The sequence below is a fragment of the Lolium rigidum genome, chromosome 4, assembly GCF_022539505.1.
Source record: "Lolium rigidum isolate FL_2022 chromosome 4, APGP_CSIRO_Lrig_0.1, whole genome shotgun sequence".
NCBI lineage: Eukaryota > Viridiplantae > Streptophyta > Magnoliopsida > Poales > Poaceae > Lolium > Lolium rigidum.
The window spans coordinates 40,429,084-40,440,838 of NC_061511.1; positions in this window are offsets into that span (position 1 = coordinate 40,429,084).

The following is an 11,755-nucleotide window of genomic DNA, read 5'->3' on the forward strand; positions in this document are numbered from 1 at the left end:
ATTTCAATTTCATTTGACAAGTAATATATATAATTACAAACTTAAGAATAAGAAATGAATAAAACTAAATATGGAAATTGAATTCATAATTTAAAAACAACTCATTAATTCAAATGACTATGGAATTTCAAATTGAAATTTAAATACAACACATAAGCTCATAGAGAAACATTGAGCTTTATTGATATATAAACACACATTCATGGTCTTTACAATATTCTTATTACAAGAATTTAATGAATATTAAACAGAATAAAAAGAAGAGTACAACATTTGATCCTAAACTAAGATCCTAGACTAAGAACTTGTAAGAAATGCTTCCATGGCCATATTCATCTTCAAAACCTGAAAAATAAAGCAACAATACTAGCCGAGGGTTAGTGAATCACATATATTCAGTTTGGACAGTAACCAAGTGTCATTGACACTTGTGTCTGTCCAAAGACTTGGACAGTACAAGGATAAGAGCAGCAGCAGACCAAAACTGAGCACACCAGGGCTCAAGTTTCACCACAGCACATGTAGGTGCTGTGCAGCAACAACACAACACACATAGATGAGTCACTAGACAGGCCAGGGTAAGGTGTCAAGGCCAGAGGAGAACCACAGCAGTAATAAATAGGATAGAAACCCTAGAAAGGATGCACAGTCGACTAGTATCATTCAGCAAGCAACAACTAAGAACATCCAGTGTTCTTCACTGTTCTTGCTCAAGAACATCACAAACCATCACAGAACCAACCATCCATCCAAAAGCACCAACCAATCACCAGAAATCATGGTGACTTAAGGAGGAGACCATCCAGAGTCCGCATCAACAAAACATTTCTTTCTAGGAGCCGGAACAAGGTATACCTAGTTCCCGGAGTGGATCCAAGTGGATCCAATCCATTATTCATGCATGACATATGTCATGGGCTTGAGCAGATGCTCAAGGGGTCATCATCACTTGGTTTTCACCAAAGATCACCGGCGAACATGAACCCACTAAAACTAGAATCATCCAGATACGTATCTTGTGCACATAAGCTAGAGTACATGCACAGATAGCACCAGTAGATAGATTACAAGGAATAGTAGCTACTAAGAAGTATCCAGTGAGATCTTAAGCAAGTAACCATCAGGAAAACCTAGATTTCTTCACAGGCAAGCATATTGGCATTCATAGTAAATATGATCCCCAAATATGCAAGCAAAGATGAGTAGCCAATAGATCTAGTCAATTGTATGATGCAACCAGATGCAGTAGACAAGTACTGAGGTCACAAATCATCAAATCATGCAAGCAAAGCCATACAGGAAGTTGACATCATCACCACACGAGTTCGACTCAAGAATTTGTATTCCAAGATGCTCTTGGAATTCATTTAAGGCAACAACTTAGGCATTGAATCATAACCAGATATGGTTCATCAAGGATAACTGACAGAAATGAAAACCCGATAACAGCATGACATGCACAGGAGGATTGTTGAAGCATATGATTCAGTAATACCTATCTGAATGCCTAGGCTATTGACCAAACAATAAATCATCACTATCCAAAGAATGGATTCAGATTCCATTTACTTATTAATTAATCATGAAAAATCAAATCATGATAAGTCGATTATTTGATTCACACCGCATAAGCAGCTTATACCTAAGTATTTCATTCAAGCATGGATATACAGCAAATCATGCTTGAATAGGATAATAGCATCACTGTGAGGCAACAATAGCATGCACCAGTGCATTCTAGCTACTGGATCAAATCCAGTGAGCCATAGACAGCAACAGCAACCACACACAGACACATAAGCATGCAAGAGTTATAACAACAGAAAGCAATCCATTCATTTAGCAAAAGGAACCCAACAGAAATCCATCACCAACATTTAATTGATCAAAGTGATCAATTGAGTCAAACCAAGTAATCCACACACAGTAACCATGCATATATGATGATCACAGGATCAATTGGATCATGTGCATGGTATTGAGCACATTACTAGCAAAGACAGGTGTCAAGGACACAACACAGCATGACTGTAAGCATCACCAACAAGCACAGGCATAGCTATACACCTAGACAAGCAAGGATAGGATGCCAGTAAGCATAAGCAGCACCATAATCATGTATAGCATGGCATAGCAAGGCATGGCATGATAGAAGTAGTAAGAGAGCAACAATGGCCATGAACTGCAAGCAGTATACACTTGGCCAGTAACTAGAACTTGGTGGATTGGCCAGGGCGTGCAGAGGAGAGGCATAGGATGCGTAGGCAACAACAGCAAGGTCCTGTATGATCATGGGATCATCAGGAAGCTTGAGCAACAGAGGAGGAAGAAGCACAGAAGCATGGGGGCGCACAGACATGATGTTGAGAAGGAGGAGTAGCAGGAGAGCTTACCAGCGCCTGGAAGCAGAAGCCACGGCATGGCGAGGCAGTGCCCGCGCGGCCGTAGCAGCTGCAAGTCCAGGGAAGGCGCCGGCGTTACGCCGACGAGCACACGCACAGCACAGCACCAGGGGAACGACGGCACAGGCGCTGCTAGCACAGCACCCGTGCTAGGTCAGTCCCAGAGCAGCGCTAGCGTCGATGGCGAGGTTCACGGCTCACCGGTGATCGCCAATCATCGGAGGCGATTCTCCGCGAGACCCAGAAGGGTGGCGATCTGACAGAGGAGGAAGAGATCGGCGAAACCGTGCGGGTAGATCGATAGATCTCTGCACGGCGGTTCAGGCGGTGTCGGCGGCGAGGTCAGGGGGCCGACCCAATTGGGCCCAGTTAGTTACTTTAGTTGGGCCAGGGTTATTTTAGTAATTTCACATTTTAAATAACCCTGAATTTTACCAAATTCCAAATAAATTATTTGAATCCCTAAAAAATCAAGAAAAATAAGATTTATGAATCATAAATTATTCTTAACAAGAATGAAATAAGAAATGAAGTTTAGAAAACAAATTCAAATTTTGGAATTTCTGAATTAAGAATGAAAACTTGGAATTTTAAATTTTTATTTCCTTGTATTTAAAAATCAAGGAAAATTTCAAATAAATTTAAATATTTGTTTCCAAATATTTCAAAAATGAAATTCTTTTATTCCAAGTCATTTCTTTCAAGATATTTTCCAAAGGAAAATATTCTGGTATTCTAAATCCAAAAATATAGGGAAAACTCTATTATTTCAAATTATGTTGAAATAAATATTTGTTTCAAAAGTAAAGTTGTATTACTTTGAACAATTCTTTATTTATGAAATGAAAGTGTTTTTACAAGTAAAAGTAATTGCAAATTACTGCCAAAGGCACAAATCTTAATTCAACCCTAAATCTTAATACAATAATGGGGCAGGGGATTCAACATAAAATAATACATTCATGACTGCATTATTTGGATTTTATAACATTGTCCTTACTGGACAATGATGCTTCTTTACAGAACCCGAGGTCCAGGTTCCATCCACTGCATTGAACTGCATTATCTCGCAGTCCACTGTGCAAGTTCACTCTTGCTCATATCAACTTGAGTATTTTCTATCAATTTACTGCAAAGCTATATACTTACCATTCCTGCATTGCAAATGAAATGTTACTTTTCCAATTATGAATGTGACTATGTGACTGGCAATGGAACCATGGTTGTGTTGATATAGTGGAGGTTCCATTGCATGGGTTTTATTAACCTAGGAGTAATTACCAATGCCGTCCAGTGATTCTAGCGCCGTACATATCGCGTTGACCATAAGATCTATAATGGCTCTAGGGAAGCCAGCTGTATCTTTTCCTCCTATACGCCAACGGACTTGATAGGGCCTCGGCGGGGTGTTGGGAGAACACTCGCCGTAGGTTGGGAAATCCTTTAAAATCCCCATCCGTGTGGATGAGAGGCTCTACCGTCTATGAAGGATTGTCCATAGTACACCAGGGGTAAAGCCGTATGTACGGGAGATGTCTACCGGGGGTGTACGGATGGACAAAAGGGTGGGTTTGCAGGGTCGCGGAAAAAGGCGGTGTGGGCTTGGATCTTCTTTCCCGGCCTCACACCAAAGGAAGTGTGAACGGGGGCAAGTCCTCGTGGATGGCAAAAAGGATGAGATCTCTTATGGGAAAAGTAACGCACCTCTCGCAGAGTGTATCAAATTGTGGTCGTCACTCCTTGTTCCGGGAAGGAACTGCGAACGCGGTAGGAAAGGAACTCCATGAAGTTCGGTCAACCCGTGAAGACCGACGGCATAGTTTTCGAATAAAATCAACCTTTTGAAGAAATGTTTTCGAAACATGCATTGACCCGAGATTTCCCGATCAACGGTCGTAGCTAGTGCATCAAACACCTTTTACTCTTTTGAACTTGCCGAGTACCTCTCGTACTCACTTTCTTTCGATACCCTTGCTAGACTGTGATACGGAAGTGGAGGCTATCGCCGATGGAGTACCGGAAGGGGATTACGAGCTGGTCTACGAGGAACCCGATCCGACCGGAGGAGTTGAAGGAGTAGACTATGGGATAGTCTACGGACCCGACGAGAATGAGGCGGAGGAGTAGTGATATACCCTAGTATCATAGAGCCGAGCAACGTAGAACTTACCTAAATAAGTTGCTGAGCTCTCTTTCATCTATATGTGCGTTATAATAGTACTTAAGTAATATCTTAGGGTGTTCTCATCGGACCCGTGAGAATACCAACTTGTTAAGACAATGTCCGTAATAATGTTTGGAGTGTTATGACCTCGCAATGTTTCGTTGTACCACTCTGAGGGATATGACAATTGTGAAGAAGTCCCTTCACAAAGATCATATCAACGACTTGTATACTACAACATGCAGTGGTATGCTGGGTCACCGCACTTTCCAACAAAATTGGATTCACTCAAATTGGATTGGTGGATTTGAAGTTATTCAAATTCTAGCAAAGCACCAGTATTGCATTTCTATTTAAACGAATTAATTCGAATTTGAATAGCTGGGCTGCGCGGGAAAACGCTAACGGGCCAGGGGGAGAAAAGGAAATGGGCCGGCCCACTTCGCGTCCAGCACGAGCAGGCCGCCTGACAGCGGGGTCCACGCGTCGGCCGACACTTAAACAGACGAAATGGTAAGTTTCTATCCGGGACGTAGGATTAGAAGCCGATCCAATGGTCCACGGCCATCGTCGTCACCGACGAGATAGCATACTGGCCGTGGTGAGAGAAGGGGGTCGGAGGCTCACCGGAGCTCCGGCGATCGTCGGCGAGGGTGCGCAGTGACGTTGTGGACGACGGTGATCCTCCTGGTACAAGCGGCGGCTCCAGGGGTGGCACCAATCTTCTTCTTCTTCTGCGGCGGCTCCACGGACTCCGGCGATCAAATTGGCTGGCTATGGATCAAATTGAGAGGAGGGAGAGCTCGGGGAGGGTCAGAGACGAGAGGAGAGGCGAGTGGTGTGAAGATTTGAGGCGCGGGAGGCCTCTATTTATAGTTGCGAGGGGGTCTGCGGCTTGGTGGATGAGGTCGACCATGGCGACGAGGCTACAGGGGCGGCATGGCTCGGGCAATGACGCAGGGGCGTTGGCGATGTCATGGCGAGCATGACAGGCGTGATTGCATAGAAAATGGAGGGCTGACGCGAGCAGGAGAGTGACGGAGGCTGGCAGTACCGTGGCGGAAATCATCGACGGTGACGACGGCGGCAGGCTCCTCCGTGCGAACGGTCATGTTTGGGAGGTAATTGGCATCGTGGTGAGTGGTGGGAGAAAGAAAGGGGGCGAGAGGAGGACGGAGTCGATGAGGCACGTGCGTGTATTGGCGTGTCCGTGGACACGCCCATGCCGATCCTGGCATGGTCTGGGCTGACATGGGCGCGTCGCGTTCCCGCGGTGCAGGGTGCTTTCTCTTGGCCAATGGCTGGTACGAGCAGGTTCGGTGGAGTGAGGCAAGCCTATTTGACATGGTGTGTGAGGCTAGAGAGGGAGGGGAGAGAGGGGTTGACATGGGGGTGACATGGTGATTGGCATGGGCATTTCTTGGTCATGATCATGCATGATCATTGGGGTCAAAGCATGGCATTGTCCAGGGGGGAGTAGGAGGAGTTGAGGTTGACCAGAGAGGTAAGGGTTTAGGCAAAAATCCATTGGATTTTAGCATGTATGCTCAAAGTCAGTTTGTGCACACCAAGTGTTCGAGGAAATGGCCGAAAGAGATGAAAATTTGAATTTGGCCAAACCTTTGCAGGGGTGTGATTCAAATATTGTTTGGCTTCGTTGGTGGTGGTGGTGTGCAAAAATGGGTGGTTTTGTGAAAATCCACATTTCACATAATCTTAAATCTGATTTGATGTTGCATCTTTGCTTGATGATAATAAGAAATTTAGGAAGAATTTGCAGGGTTGGTCTTTACCAAAGTTATTCATCTCGATGAGGTCTTGGATGAGGTGCAAAGACTTGGGAGTGTTTGGTTTAAGAAACTCTTAATCCAGGGGCTCAAAGTGGGTCACATGTTAAAAATGCCACATGTGACCATTATCACATGCAACTTGGAAATTTCATTTCTTTTCTTTTTGGTTTGATTTTCTTTGATCCAATTGATGTTGTTGAGTGTTGAAAAGGTATAGGGTGGTGTTCCAATCAATCAACCCAAGTATTGAGGTCAATTGCTCAAATTTGCATTTTTACCATTTCCTCTCATATACCTCTATGGATATTTTTTTATTTTCTTTTTATTTTCTTTTGTTTCACCTTGGATTTGAATTGTTGAGTACTAGGTAGGGTTCATTAAGGTTTTCAAATCATTGGCACAATTCAAAATGGCCTGGGTTAAAGATTTGCAAAAGTGGCCATAGCCTCATATGTGATACTATTTTTATTTTCTTTTCCTTTTATTTGTTTTTCTTTGATTCACTTAGGCATGGGTTAGGGTTTATTTAGGTTTAGATTGGGTTTAGTAATGGTTCACAACCATTTTGGTAAGGTCAATAGGGCATAGGCCATTATTGGTGGAGATGGCCATAAGCCCACATATGCCTCACCCTTTTATTTTTCTTTTTCTTTTTCTTTGTTCCTCTTTGGTGTTAGAAAGGGTAGGGTTTAGGGTTTAGAGAGATGTTCAACACTTCAAACAAACTAACATGGCAAGGATCACTACATACTTGCTTGAGCACTATGCACATCAAGTGTTTCAAATAAAGTTTTTGTTGGTTCCAATTTTTGGAAAAAGGAAATTCATTTTCTTCTTTGTTTTAAAAATTGGGATGTTACAAACCCTTCCCCCTTAAACAAAATCTCGTCCCGAGATTTAAGAAAAGTTAGGAACCTTTTCACTACGAGAATCTGGTTGTTTGCCATGTGTGCAGCTCTTTACCAAGTGCTTTTCACTGGGCACTCATCAAAGGCTGCTATATGTTGTGTGCCTAAAAAAACTCTTGGCAAAGAGCGAGCACTCGGGAAAATGGTAGGAGGCACTTGGCGAAGCCTCCACCTTTGCCGAGTGCCCAGGTAAATACACACGGCAAACAAACAGGCTCTCGGCAAAGGCTTGGGACACGTGTCCCCGATGACCACGGTTGATGGAAGAGAGACAAGTGCAACTTGTTTGCCGAGTGTCACCTAACAGTGCATCGGGCAAACAACTTATAATTTATTTCCCGCCGCCGTAATTTTTCCTGCATACTAAAAATGATTGCTGAGTTCCCGACATAAGGCACTTGGCAAACCCTTTTTTTCCTTCTCCTTTCCTTCTCCTTTTCTTTTCTTTCTTTCTTCTCTTTTCTTTTCCCGCCCTTTTTTCCATGCCCTCTCTCTTTCCCACCCTTTTTCTCCCGCCATTTACTCCCACCGATAGTTTTTGCTGCCATCTTCACCCTTCGTTAGCCTATATATAACCCCTCACTCGGATGTGGTAAAACTCCCACTTCGGAGTAACCGAACAAACTTTTGTAGGAACTTGGCCACTTTTTGTGTTGGTCATTTTACTATGACCCACTCTAAGACTAACAAAGAGGAAAGGCACATGAAATCACCACTTTTCATGAAAAACAAGCGTGCTTAAATTCCGGGCCCCGCGGGACAGGGGAATTGGCATATAGAGGCACTATTTTGGTCATATATGGACACTTAAATTGCTCTTACATAGTTTTAGAGGCATTTTTCATATTGTCTCAAAATTGTTACTATGTGGAATGTCTCTACGTGCTAAAGACAATAGCAATAATGTCTTTACATTTTATAAGACATATAAAAGAGGCACTATATTGTGTCTCTATACTCTAGAGTAGAAAATTAAGATGAAAAACATGCCAAAAGCAACTCTTGAGCTCACAACCTTATAATGATAAAGACGGGATCCTTTAACCATCTCAACCTTGCACAAGAACTTGTTTGTACATGGAACGAATTTCTTATGAGTATTGCGCAACATGACTCAAACATAAAACATATGTCTCTAGAGAACAAGAAAAACGCCTCAAATAGTGTCTCTAGATAAAATGTAAAGACATTTTATAAAGTGTCTCAATGATTCCTCTATAGATTTTTTTCTGACAATTTGAAATGCCTCGAAAGTTGTCTCTAGGACAAAATTGTCATTTCTTAACACAAATGAATCAACTAATACATTTGAGACTCTTTCTAAAGTGTCACAAAAGTGTCTCTACAATAGGAAAAGTGTCTCAACATGATGTTTAAAGAGACAAATTAGGAAATGTCTCTAGGAAAATGTCTCTATGGAATGTTTGTTTTGTAGTGACATGAAATCACGCGAGGAAGGGTCAGAAACCCTTCTCCTTTGGCATGGGGTTCTAATTTGGGTTTATAAGGGTGGTGTGAAGAGGAAAAGCTAATTCACAACTTTAAAGTGACACTTTCTCCACAAACGAGACTATACTATAGGAAGATTCTACACTTATAGTCTAAAAATCTCACTTCGAGGCACTAGAGCCAACTTTTAAAAGAACGTGACCTCTTTTTGGGTTGGTCATGTTACTGTGACCGACTCTAACACTAAAAAAGGAAAGATACATGAAATCGCCACTTTTAATGAAAAGCTAGCGTGTTTCCGTTTCGAGGCCCATAGGACAGGGGGGCACATGAAATCATGCAAGGAATGGTCGAATACCCTTCCCCTTTGGCATGGGGTCCTAATTAAGGTATATAAGGGTGGTTTAAAGAAGAAAATCCAACACACAACTTTGAAGTGGCACTTACTTCACAAATAGGACAATACCGCAGGAAGATTCTGGACTTATAATGTAAAACTCTAACTTTGGGACAACTGACCCATCTTTTGTAAGAACTTGGCTTATTTTTGGGTTGGTCCCACTCCTATGACCTACTTGTCGAAGGATTGTTTCTGGACCCTCGGCAACCGTACATTCGAGAGATCGAGAGTCCATTTATTTGTTTGGTATAGGGCTCGAGCGAACAGGTAATGGATAGCCACGTACGTGGACACCAATATACATAGGTTCGGACCCCCTGATGATGGGTAAAAGTCCTACTCCTGCCTTCTCTTGTATTATATGATGTGTACAGAGGATTACAATGTCTAGATGGGACTCGGCGAGATTTATATGATGATCTCGCTAAGTCTATGGTGGTCAGTCTAGGGCGTAAGGAACCCTAGATTGATCCCTAGATTGGTCTTGGCAGGAGTATGGTGAAGAAGATGGCGGCAACGCTTCTAAGGGTCTTGGATTGCAATCCTTTGGGGGAGTCTGAAATCTCGCTGAGTCTATGGTGGTCAATCTAGGGCGTAAGGAACCCTAGATTGGTCCCTAGATTGGTCTTGGCACGAGTATGGTGATGAAGATGGCGGCAACGCTTCTAAGGGTCTTGGATTGCCATCCTTTGGGGGAGTCTGGGGACTCCTTTATATATAGGGTTGTAGGAGGTTGCTTGTCTTGCACTCCAAGTCTTTCATATCTCCTTCCTTTGTAGGATCCGAATTGGATTGTGTTTCATCTAGGAGTCCAGGTGGCACACACCGAGCAGGTCAGCGTAACCCTGGAATGGGCTCCTAGGCCTTGACCATCAAAGACAGGATGGGGATAGTCATCTGTATACCATAGTTATACAGGATGGCCCCATATATCGTCGACAAGGCCCCAATCAGCATCCATAATTAGGCGCCTGGCTTCTCGCGAGTTGTTGACTTGGTCAATGCGCCGAGTTGATCTTGATAGGTCCCGCAGCGACTTAGAGTTAAGTCTACGAAGGAAGTTGATGTTGACCGCGACGTATGTAGGTTGTGTTGGGGGAAGAGATTCCTGTTGTAGGTCATTTCGACTTTCGACTTGAACCCAAACCTCCAGACCTACCCGCAAGTTATGTGTGGACGCTAGGTCGGTCGGGGAATTTGGAGAGGTTAGACTCATGTCAATAATCAAAAAGAATTTCTCCAAGTCGCGTCGAGTGAGAATCTGAACCGGCCAACGCGATTTATGGTTGGTGATCATAATAATATTCCTGCCCGCGCCATGACGAGATATGACGGTTGTGGTACTCGGAGTAGTCAATGTCGTGCGGCAGTGAGCTGCGGTGATGAAGCTTGTGAAGTGACTTGAGACAGGGACCGAGTAATTTTTACTCGTAGGCCACACCTGCTCAAATCGTTGGTCTTGACATTGTAGCCTTGTAGTCCGACTTAGTTGAGTAAGCCGGACCTTGAGGGGTGTTCCCGACTTAGCTGATTAGGTCGAGGACTCATTTGGCTTTGCTTGATGGATTTGATGTGATTGATGTGCCTTCTTCATGAAGTTTGAGTCTGAGTCCCCGCCTGTTGCGAGCAACCGTGATGCTTCATCGTCACGCGTTGTTGATGAAGTCATGACAATGACATCAGTAGAGTAATTCGAGATAGGGGCCGAGTAAGAGTTTACTCATGACCACTCATGTCCGAGTTGCTATGCTTCTCTTGATGATGACTTGGGTTTCCTAGCCGAGTCCAGTAAGCCGGATCTTGAAGTACTCCATGACCTTGTGAGAGAGTTGGAGAAGCTTAGGAGACACCAGTCCGGGGTGTACACCGACCATATGTGGCAAGTCGTACCTCTGCGTATGTGTTATCCTACAACTCTGAAGAACAATATAATCAATAGATAAGTGTGTAATTTCCAATTGACGATGTTAACCAATTTTGATGGCTGGGTTGCGTCTGATGTCCTGTTGAAATTCGTAGGCTCTTGATGTGTGGTGTGATTTATAAGTTCTTCGGTGAGCGCCATGGCTGATAGACTTTAGGTGAGCGTCGAGGCTCGTAGATTCTTCGATGTGAGCCGAGGCTCGTTGATTTTTGACACTCCTGCATTTGCTGGTGGGTGTGAGTTCTGTGCGAGCCTGATTTCTCTTGCTCGTTGGGATACCTTTCGCCTCCATCCCTTGTCAACGTTCCTTGATGAATCCATGAGAACTTTGGCAAACCTTGGCCAGGGGGTCATCCAAAGTTCCCCCCTTCGTTATCCGCGATGTCCCCCATGCCCAATTTTATTACCAAACATAGCCATAGGGGATCATGGAGATCTCAGCGAAAATAGGGGATTGCCTGAACCTTGTGAGGGGTTTTTGGCACACGTACCAGATTTCCAAGTAGGTCGAAATTGATGGTTCAGCAGGATGAACATCGTAACCACTAGTCTAGAACTCGCACCAGTCTCAGTGCGGTTCGACTAGATAGGCATCATGACCCTGGGAGATTTTTCGCATATGAATTACTCGGCAGCAGGATGAACATCCACAATAGTATCAGTGGGGTTCAATGAATTAGGCATCAAGAATCCCGGGAGATTCGTGGAGTACGAACTC